At 43.1% G+C, this 8210-nt stretch overlaps 1 pseudogene; it reads left to right on the top strand.

Annotated features, from left to right (window-relative positions):
- Positions 1-1771: 1771 nt before the first annotated feature.
- Positions 1772-2478, top strand: LOC129323461 (myoblast determination protein 1 homolog; annotated as a pseudogene).
- The last annotated feature ends 5732 nt before the right edge of the window (positions 2479-8210 follow it).

The raw sequence follows: 8210 nt of genomic DNA, 5'->3' as shown, positions 1-8210 counted from the left end.
GGTATAGTGCCACTTTGAGGGGGGGCGGGGCTGCTGCTTCTGTTTAAAGGCCAGCTCTGGATGAATATCTTTTGTTACAACCTCCATGAAAAAGAAGCAGATCCTATCAAAGGCTGCTCCTGAAACTCTCCACTGCTTGGGTAAGTGAGAAGTCTGAACAGAATTAATGGAATTAAAAATGGTAGGGATGGCTTATTTTGAAGTCAAATAAAAACTACTGCTTTATGGTATGGGAGGAGGGTAAAAAAGGGCAAACATCCCAAGTTGTTGCCTCAGGATTCCTTCATTTTGCAGTATTGAGTTCATTTCTGCCTTCTCTTGTTTTATCTGCCCCCTGCTTCCTTTGCATTCTAGTATGCTCATTTATCCTAACCATTTCTTCCCATGATTGTATTTTCTTTGTGCCTGTGAAACTTTAAGGAGAGTGAGAAAGACAGCAATTTATGTGAAAAATCATTTTCTCTCAGATTCATACCATTATACTTGACTTATCACAGTGTCATTAGTTAAAATCTTTTCTGGAGTGAGAGGATAATAGAAGTCATTTCCCCAGCTGCCTCTTGTTGAGTTCTGCTGCCATATATCATGGCTCATGCTCGTTCATGGAAAATACATTGAGGGTTGTTTGAAGTTGTGTCTGGTTTTAATCTGCTCCATGCAATAACATTGTCCCTTTATATGTCTTCCAGAAGCCTTTTATAGTCTCAGTGGTCCTATCTGGGATTATTAAGGATATTCATATTCTGTCATAATGAGATTCAGGTTATCGTTAAGATTGATAGAATTATGTTGTATGCAGGGCATTTTCTTCTGTTCTAAAATGACAGGCTGCATCTTCTGACACTTAACATGAATACAGATTCTCTTTTATAATTGTCCATGCAACTCGCAATTGAGACAGCTCTTGCTTTGTTAATTTAAACGATGTTGTGGGCCAGGCCAGCCCAGCAGAGCAAAGAGATGCAGAGGACTCTTCTGAGGAAGAGGCAGCCAGCGAACCTGACCCAGATCCACAGCTAGTGGCAGAGGCACTGCAGGAGGAGGCAGTCTCTGAAGGATCAGACATAGACCCACAGCCAGGCCCCAGCAGATCAGTTCCTCAGCTTCCCCGCCCTGGGCCAGCAGCAGATCAGTTCCTCAGCTTCCCAGCCCTGGGCCAGCAGCAGAGACCCAGGCACCAGCCAGCTCTCCCCCTCAGCTTCCCAGCCTTGGGCTGGCAACAGCCAGGTACACGCCAGCTCTCCCCCTTCATCACTAGAGCCTCGGGAGCACCGTCAGAGGAGGGCTAGGAGAGCCCTCCAAGCCAGAAGGCACAGTGCCAGATTAGCAGCCCAGCACCAGCCCAGCATGAACAGTGATGATGAGTGCTTGCAGGAGAGGACTGAGACAGCTGGTAGGTGCATGATGCAGCACAAGTGGTTGAGCAACGTGAGGCTTAAAAGCAGCAGAGAAAGGAGTGGCTGTGTGGAAGCAATGCATCTGCTTACTAATGACCTTGCTGTTGTGTTTGGAACGGATTCCCTTGTATTTGACCTTGGTCTGTTGTTGTGGACTTGATTCTGGAATACCCCCTTTCGACTCAAAGCCGTGATGTTGTCTAACCTGTGTCGGAACCTTGGAACCGTTCTGGCTCTATGTCTCCAGGGGCTCCATGACTTTAGCGGAAGGGAGAGACGGCCCACTTGCCGCCCCACTTGCACTTGAAGCAGGAACACCTGGCGGCGGGAAGGAAGCCAACCGCCTGTCCCTGAGCTTCCCTTCAGCCACCCTCATGGATGTGCTAGGCCACATGGAGATTGCCGAGGGCTCGCTCTGCTCCTGTCAGCTGCTGCTGACTTTTATGACGACCCATGCTTCAACACTTCCAACATGCTCTTCTTCAAGGACTTGGACCTGTGGCTGGTGCACGTGGGAGGCCTGCTGAAGGGCGACAAGCACGGCCACAAGGACGAGCACATCCGCGCGCCCAGCAGGCACCACCAGGCTGGCCGCTGCCTGCTCTAAGCCTGCAAGGCCTGCAAGCAGAAGACCACCAACGCCAACCGCCATAAGGCTGCCACCATGCGCAAGAGGTGGTGGCTCAGCAAGGTTAACGAGGCCTTCGAGATGCTCAAGCTCTGCACCTCCACCAACCCCAACCAGCACCTGCCCAAGGTGGAGATCCTGTGCAATGCCATCCGCTACATTGAGAGCCTGCAGGCGCTGCTGCAGGAGCAGGAGGACACCTATTACCCGCCACTGGAGCACTACAGCGGCGAATCCGATGCCTCCAGCCCCCGCTCCAACTGCTCCGACGGCATGGTGAGTCTGCGGAGGGCACAGGTACTTCTGACCCAGGCTGAGCGGGGGCAGGGGGACTCTTGCGCCCCTCTTTATGCCTATTCCAAGCCTAGCCTAGCTGCCTTATTCCTAGCTGGGCCTCAGTGCCTAGAGCACCAGAGGCAGAAAGTCCCATTTTACTGGGCCTCTCCATACTGAAGAAATATATCTGTTCAGTTCCTGGCAGCTGGGTTCGTGTTAAAAGAGGGCAACTGTAATCCTCAGGGCGGAATTTCCCTTGTCATTTGAGCCCTGCAAGGAGAGTTTTCTACTGAACATGTAGTTAAACCTTAATTTCGGCCTCAGAATCTAGTTTCAGTGTAAGGACTAAGCCTGCTGACAAGTGGTCAAAACATGAGCACTTCAGCGGCTTGAGGGCCAGTGGGATGGTTTGGTCTCTGAGTAGGCTAGAGCCCAGCTCCTGTAGTTTTCTTCCGTCCTTAGCACTGTGATCCTTCGACGTTAATGGGCTTAGCTGCGTGTAGCTCGGTTTAGGATTGCGCCGGTAAATCTGCCATCCATTGAACATAGTAGAACTTTTGGGTGAGTTTATATTTTCCCTTCCTGTTCTAAGTATAAAGCTTGGGTGTGGCCAACGGAACCATTGTAGTCGTGGATGGTCCAGTCCACTGGATCCAGCAGCTGCCCAAGATGTAGCTTGTTTGTTTGTTTTCTGTTATATTTTTCTGTTCTTTTAAGCCACTTTTGGCCTCACCGGGTAGAAGGGTATAAATATAAATAAATACTATAGGGAATGGGTTAGCAGGCACTAGTAGGGTTGCCAAGATCCCATTACTCTTTAAGAGTTTCTAAGGTCTTCTCACTGCTTTCTATACATAAATCATGATGATGGTATTGCTCTGTGAGTTTTTACAGCTCTGGGCTTACTTCATCAAGGGAGCACTTCCTTTCTAGTATGCCAGCATGATCTCTAATACTAAATGTGCCTTCTTGCCTATGTCACCTGCTCTCTAACTAATAATAATAAAATAATAACATTCAATTTGTACACTGCCCTTCAGGACAACTTAACACCCACTCAGAGCAATTTACAAAGTACGTCATTATTATTATCCCCACAACAAACACCCTGTGAGGTGGGTGGGTTTGAGAGAGCTCCTAGAAGCTGTGACTGACCCAAGGTCATCCAACTGGCTTCAAGTGGAGGAGTAGGGAAATCAAACTCGGCTCTCCAGATTAGAGTCCTGCGCTCTTAACCACTACACCAAACTGGCTTTCTTAGGAGTATAGATTGTCCTTGGGACTGACCTTGAGACCAACTTTAATAGAAGTAGGCAACGCAGACGCACAAGCAAATCATACTTTCACACTCTCACTCCTTCCCCAGCCCATCTGCTGTAATATATAAGAGGGAGTCTTGAGTTTTACCAACTAGGAATCATCTGGAGCATGGGAGGCTTACATATGTCACAAAGGAAGAAGCTATCAATTATTTCCTGCTTTGTTTGTGATAGCAGAAGCGGGGAAATTTTAAAAAATGATTCACTCATGCATCCTTTCCACTCTTCTATGAAATATTTAAAGCTCTCATCATGAGCATCTCTTCAGAAAACTGAACAGGCTTTTGATAGTGGAGCTGAGAGAGGCAACTTTTAGATTATTTAAGGTGGGTAGCTGTGTTGGTCTTGCAGTAGAAGACCAAGATTTTGATCCAGTAGCACCTTAGAGACCAACTAGATTTCCAGGGTGTGAGCTTTCGAGAGTCAAATATGAAGGGAGCTTTGACTCTCAAAAACTCATACCCTGGAAATCTAGTTGGTCTCTAAGGTGCTACTAGACCTGAATCTTGAACTTTTAGATTATTACTACTAATCTTTTATTAATCTCACATTATGTTAGTATACTATGGATTATTTTCTGCAGGATGGCATCCGGATAAGACATGAGATGCTGAGCTGTTTAATATTAATGTTGTTTTTATCTCGGTTTTCAAAGTGTTTAGTTCGGTATTAGACTGGCTATTTGGATTTTAAAACTTTTTGTACTGCTGGTTTGACACTGCTTGTTGGTTAGAGCCTTTGTTTGTTATTTTAACTGGCTCAGCATTTGATACTACAAACAATCCTTCTCAGGTCTTATCAAGGACTTTATAGAGTTGGAGGGTAAGCAAGCGGTAGAATTGACTGAGACTGCTTAATTATGTTGTTTGACTACTGGAAGAAAGAAAAAAAAGAGAAATAATAAAGTGCAGAGGGAAAAGTAAAGAACATATCTTCTTGGATGTGTTTGGATGAAGGGGGTTGTTAGTACTATCGACTCTTTTTATGGTTGCCAGCTATGAGTAGAATCTCCTGTAAGAGTGTTTGACTTCCAGGAATGGGCTCCTGCATCTAAGCAGACTAAAATTGAGGACTTTTTTTTGTCCAGCCAGCCATCGATAGCAGATACAATTCCAGTAACTCTAACATAATCAGCCAAGTACTTCAAACTAACTACACTTCTGATAACAGCTATACGGAAGAAGGGGAGGCAACTTTAGATCCACTTGGAGGAAACAGACCTTAAAACCTCCAAACTAATGTCAACCAGTGATATTTTACTTGACAGCATAATACTGATTGCCAGAACAGTAGACTGTATTTTGAAAGGAATTAAAGCAGTTGAAGATAAAGTTGACCTCCTATTGCAGAGGGTGTTAGAAGCTACAGCTACAAATAACCCGCTGATTCTATTGTGCCCGGTATACTCCAACGAGATTTTACTTCAGAGGAAAGTATTAGGAGAAAAGATCTCTTGAGACCACAACAAAATCAATGTCAGCTTATACTACAGCCTTGCAAGATAGGTCTAAATATTTGCAAGTATAAAAACCAAGAGATTCGTTGGAACTCAAAATATTGGGTTATTTTGCATTTAAAGGCTCTTATTAAGGAGAGATTTCCCCCACTGACTTAATCTCTATACAACACCTGAGTAAGACAAATCAAATTCAACGAGTGATTTTCACTTTTAAAAATCCAAACGCTCCCAGAATTCTTCTACGTCGGAAAAGACTGCTGATAGCAAAGGGTTTTTTTTCCAGTGCATGTGTTCGATAATTTAGTGGGAAAACCTCTGTCCTATAAAAACTGGTGATCATCTCCAAAAGAAGAAATCGAGGTTGTTGGTGACCATCGGCTATGGATGTGGAATCATAACCAACACTCTGCTGCAGAGCCTGTAGGAAATCTTCTTTCTTTCAATAACTCTATTGAAGAAGATATCTTAAGTTCCTTTTCAACCCTTCCGCAGGAGGAGCAGCTACAAATAACTGATTGACTTTGAGACTAAAGCTCTTCAAGAATAATATCTCACAGATAGACCTAGAATCTTCACTTAATGAGTAGCGTACCTGGGAAGAGATACACTCAGGAATAGATTGAGATACCATCTAGACAAAGATTCAACAGCAGTATATGATCAGGAAGAACTCTCTATTAAGAGTAGAGTATTTAGTAAGGAGGTTTTGTTCCATTTCTTTTTTTTATTTTTTAGGGTTTAGAGTTTGGTTTGTTAGGTAATGTGAGAAGGTATTTAAGACCCAATTGCCAAAATTTCAACTCTCAGTGCTAATACATGTTTAGACTTAATAATGGCTAATGAGAAATGTAAGTTTACAGATAAATAAACAATATCATATGACATCGGGTTGGAGATTAAATAAGGCTCTATTATTGAAACAATCATATTGCAATTCTATAGCAGAAGAGATTAAATCTTTTTTCGATATTAATTCAGCTTCCAAAGTAGCCCTGAATGTTATATGGGATGCTGCTAAAGCTGTTATCCGGGGACATTTTATCTTCCTAGGGGCACAACATAAAAGAGAAAAGGGAAAAATAATACAGGAGATCAGAAGTGACTAGAGCTACTAGTTCTTCATAAAAGAACTTGCAGCAAGTGTATCTATAAAGAACTTCTAAAAGAACGTAAAAAGTTGGAATTGGTAGAAGTTAAACAGATTAATAAGAATATCTTAAGCAGGCCTATTGGTATAAAAGTCAAAAATCCTTGAAGATCTTGGCATGGAAAGTAAAAAAGCAGAGAGCTACTAGATTTATACATAGTATCAGTTCAAATGGTTGTAAAATGTGCACTTAAATTTTATGGTTAACCTACTGGCTAAGTGCTGTAATAATAAAGAGAATAAAGAGAATTCACGTAGTATCAGGGATGATGAGGATCAAATACATTATGATCATTTTCATATTCAGGAATTCAAAAAGTACTATAGAAACCTCTACTCGTCTTCCAATCCTCAAAATATTGATATCCAACAATTTTTAAATAGGTGTAGTTCCCTCCCAACACTTAGCTCTCATTATAGAGAAAGCTTAGAGGCTGATTATGATAAAAGAAGTACTGGAAGTAATTAAATCTTTAAAGCTCGGTAAAGCTCCAGGGTGCGATGGGTATCCCAGCAAGTACTATAAAAAAATTGCAGTGTTATTGGCCGCATATTAGGTTAAAATCTGTAATGGTGTTATGGAATCTGGCATTATGCTAGCCTCATGGAATTCAGCAGATATAGTCATACACAAAAAGGTAAAGATCCATTAAGCACTAAATCCTATAGGCCAATCTCCTTGCTTAACTGCGATTATAAGATATTTGTTTCAGTATTTATTGACCCATAGACTCAATTTGTTTCTAGGTGATTATATACATGTGGACCAAACTGACTTTATCTTAAATAGAAATATTATGGATAATAATATCCATGAGAGCCCATTTGGTGTAGTGATTTAAGAGTGCAGGACTCTAATCTGGAGAGCCAGGTTTGATTCCCTGCTCCTCCACTTGAAGCCAGCTGGGTGACCTTGGGCTAGTCACAGTTCTCTGGAGCTCTCAGCCCCACACACCTCACAGGGTGTTTTGCTGTGGGGATAATAATGGCATACTTTGTAAACCGCTCTGAGTGGGCATTAAATTGTCCTGAAGGGTGGTATATAAATCAAATATTATTATTATTATATCTGTAAAATAATTAATATTATTGTATGCTATACATCATGGTTTATCCTCAACATTTATTTTAGCTATCGATATAGAAAAGGCGTTTAATAGCGTGGAAAAAAACTACTTGTTGTCGCTGTTAAAGCACATGAATTTCGGTCCTAGATTTAACACCATAGTATCTGCCTTATCATTCACCTTTGGGATGCCTCAGGATCAATGGTGGTAACTTAGAAGATTTTCTTTGGGTAGGGGCACTAGACAGGGTTGTCCCCTATCACCACTGCTTTTCACGTTAGCAATGGAACCCTTGGCTTCCTTGATATGTCAGACTCAGTCCGTGATATCATAATTGGGGAAAGATCTATGAAAATCAGTGTGTTTACTGATGACCTCTCTATGTATTTGACAAACCCCAGATCTATGCTTCCTGCAGTCCTGGATTTATTGGCTCAATTTTAGAGATGTTCTGGGTTGAAAGCCAATACAAACAAAACAATCCTTTATTCAATCACTTTGTTGGAGCTTGGTAGAATCTATCAGATTCTGCCAAGGGCGCCGCCCTGTGAGATGCCGGCATGCCTGACTTCAGCCTTGAAGGACCTTCAGGGAATATGCAGGGTCCCGCTCTGGAAGGAGAGGGGGTATATCTTACCCTCACACCCTCTCAGTCCACTTGCAGATCCCTTCAACCTGAAATTGCCCTGGATGCCCTCTAGCCTTGACCTTGGCTGCCTCAAGCAGCTGCACCTGAGGTAGCTAGTCTGGCTGCTTTGAGCAGCTATAGCTGTGCTCTCTTGGCTGGCTGCCAAGCCTCCTCTGCTCCAAGCTTCAGGCCCCTGGGCAGCTACAGCTGTGGGTATTGAAATGATGGATCTTGGATTTGCTGGTTTAGGTTGCAGCAGGACGTAAGAGATTATGAAGGGAGAGGCTTA

This window comes from Eublepharis macularius, chromosome 2 (assembly GCF_028583425.1).
Source record: "Eublepharis macularius isolate TG4126 chromosome 2, MPM_Emac_v1.0, whole genome shotgun sequence".
NCBI lineage: Eukaryota > Metazoa > Chordata > Lepidosauria > Squamata > Eublepharidae > Eublepharis > Eublepharis macularius.
The sequence above is the reverse complement of the archived record's forward strand: the minus strand, read 5'-3'. Positions and strand labels throughout refer to the sequence as shown.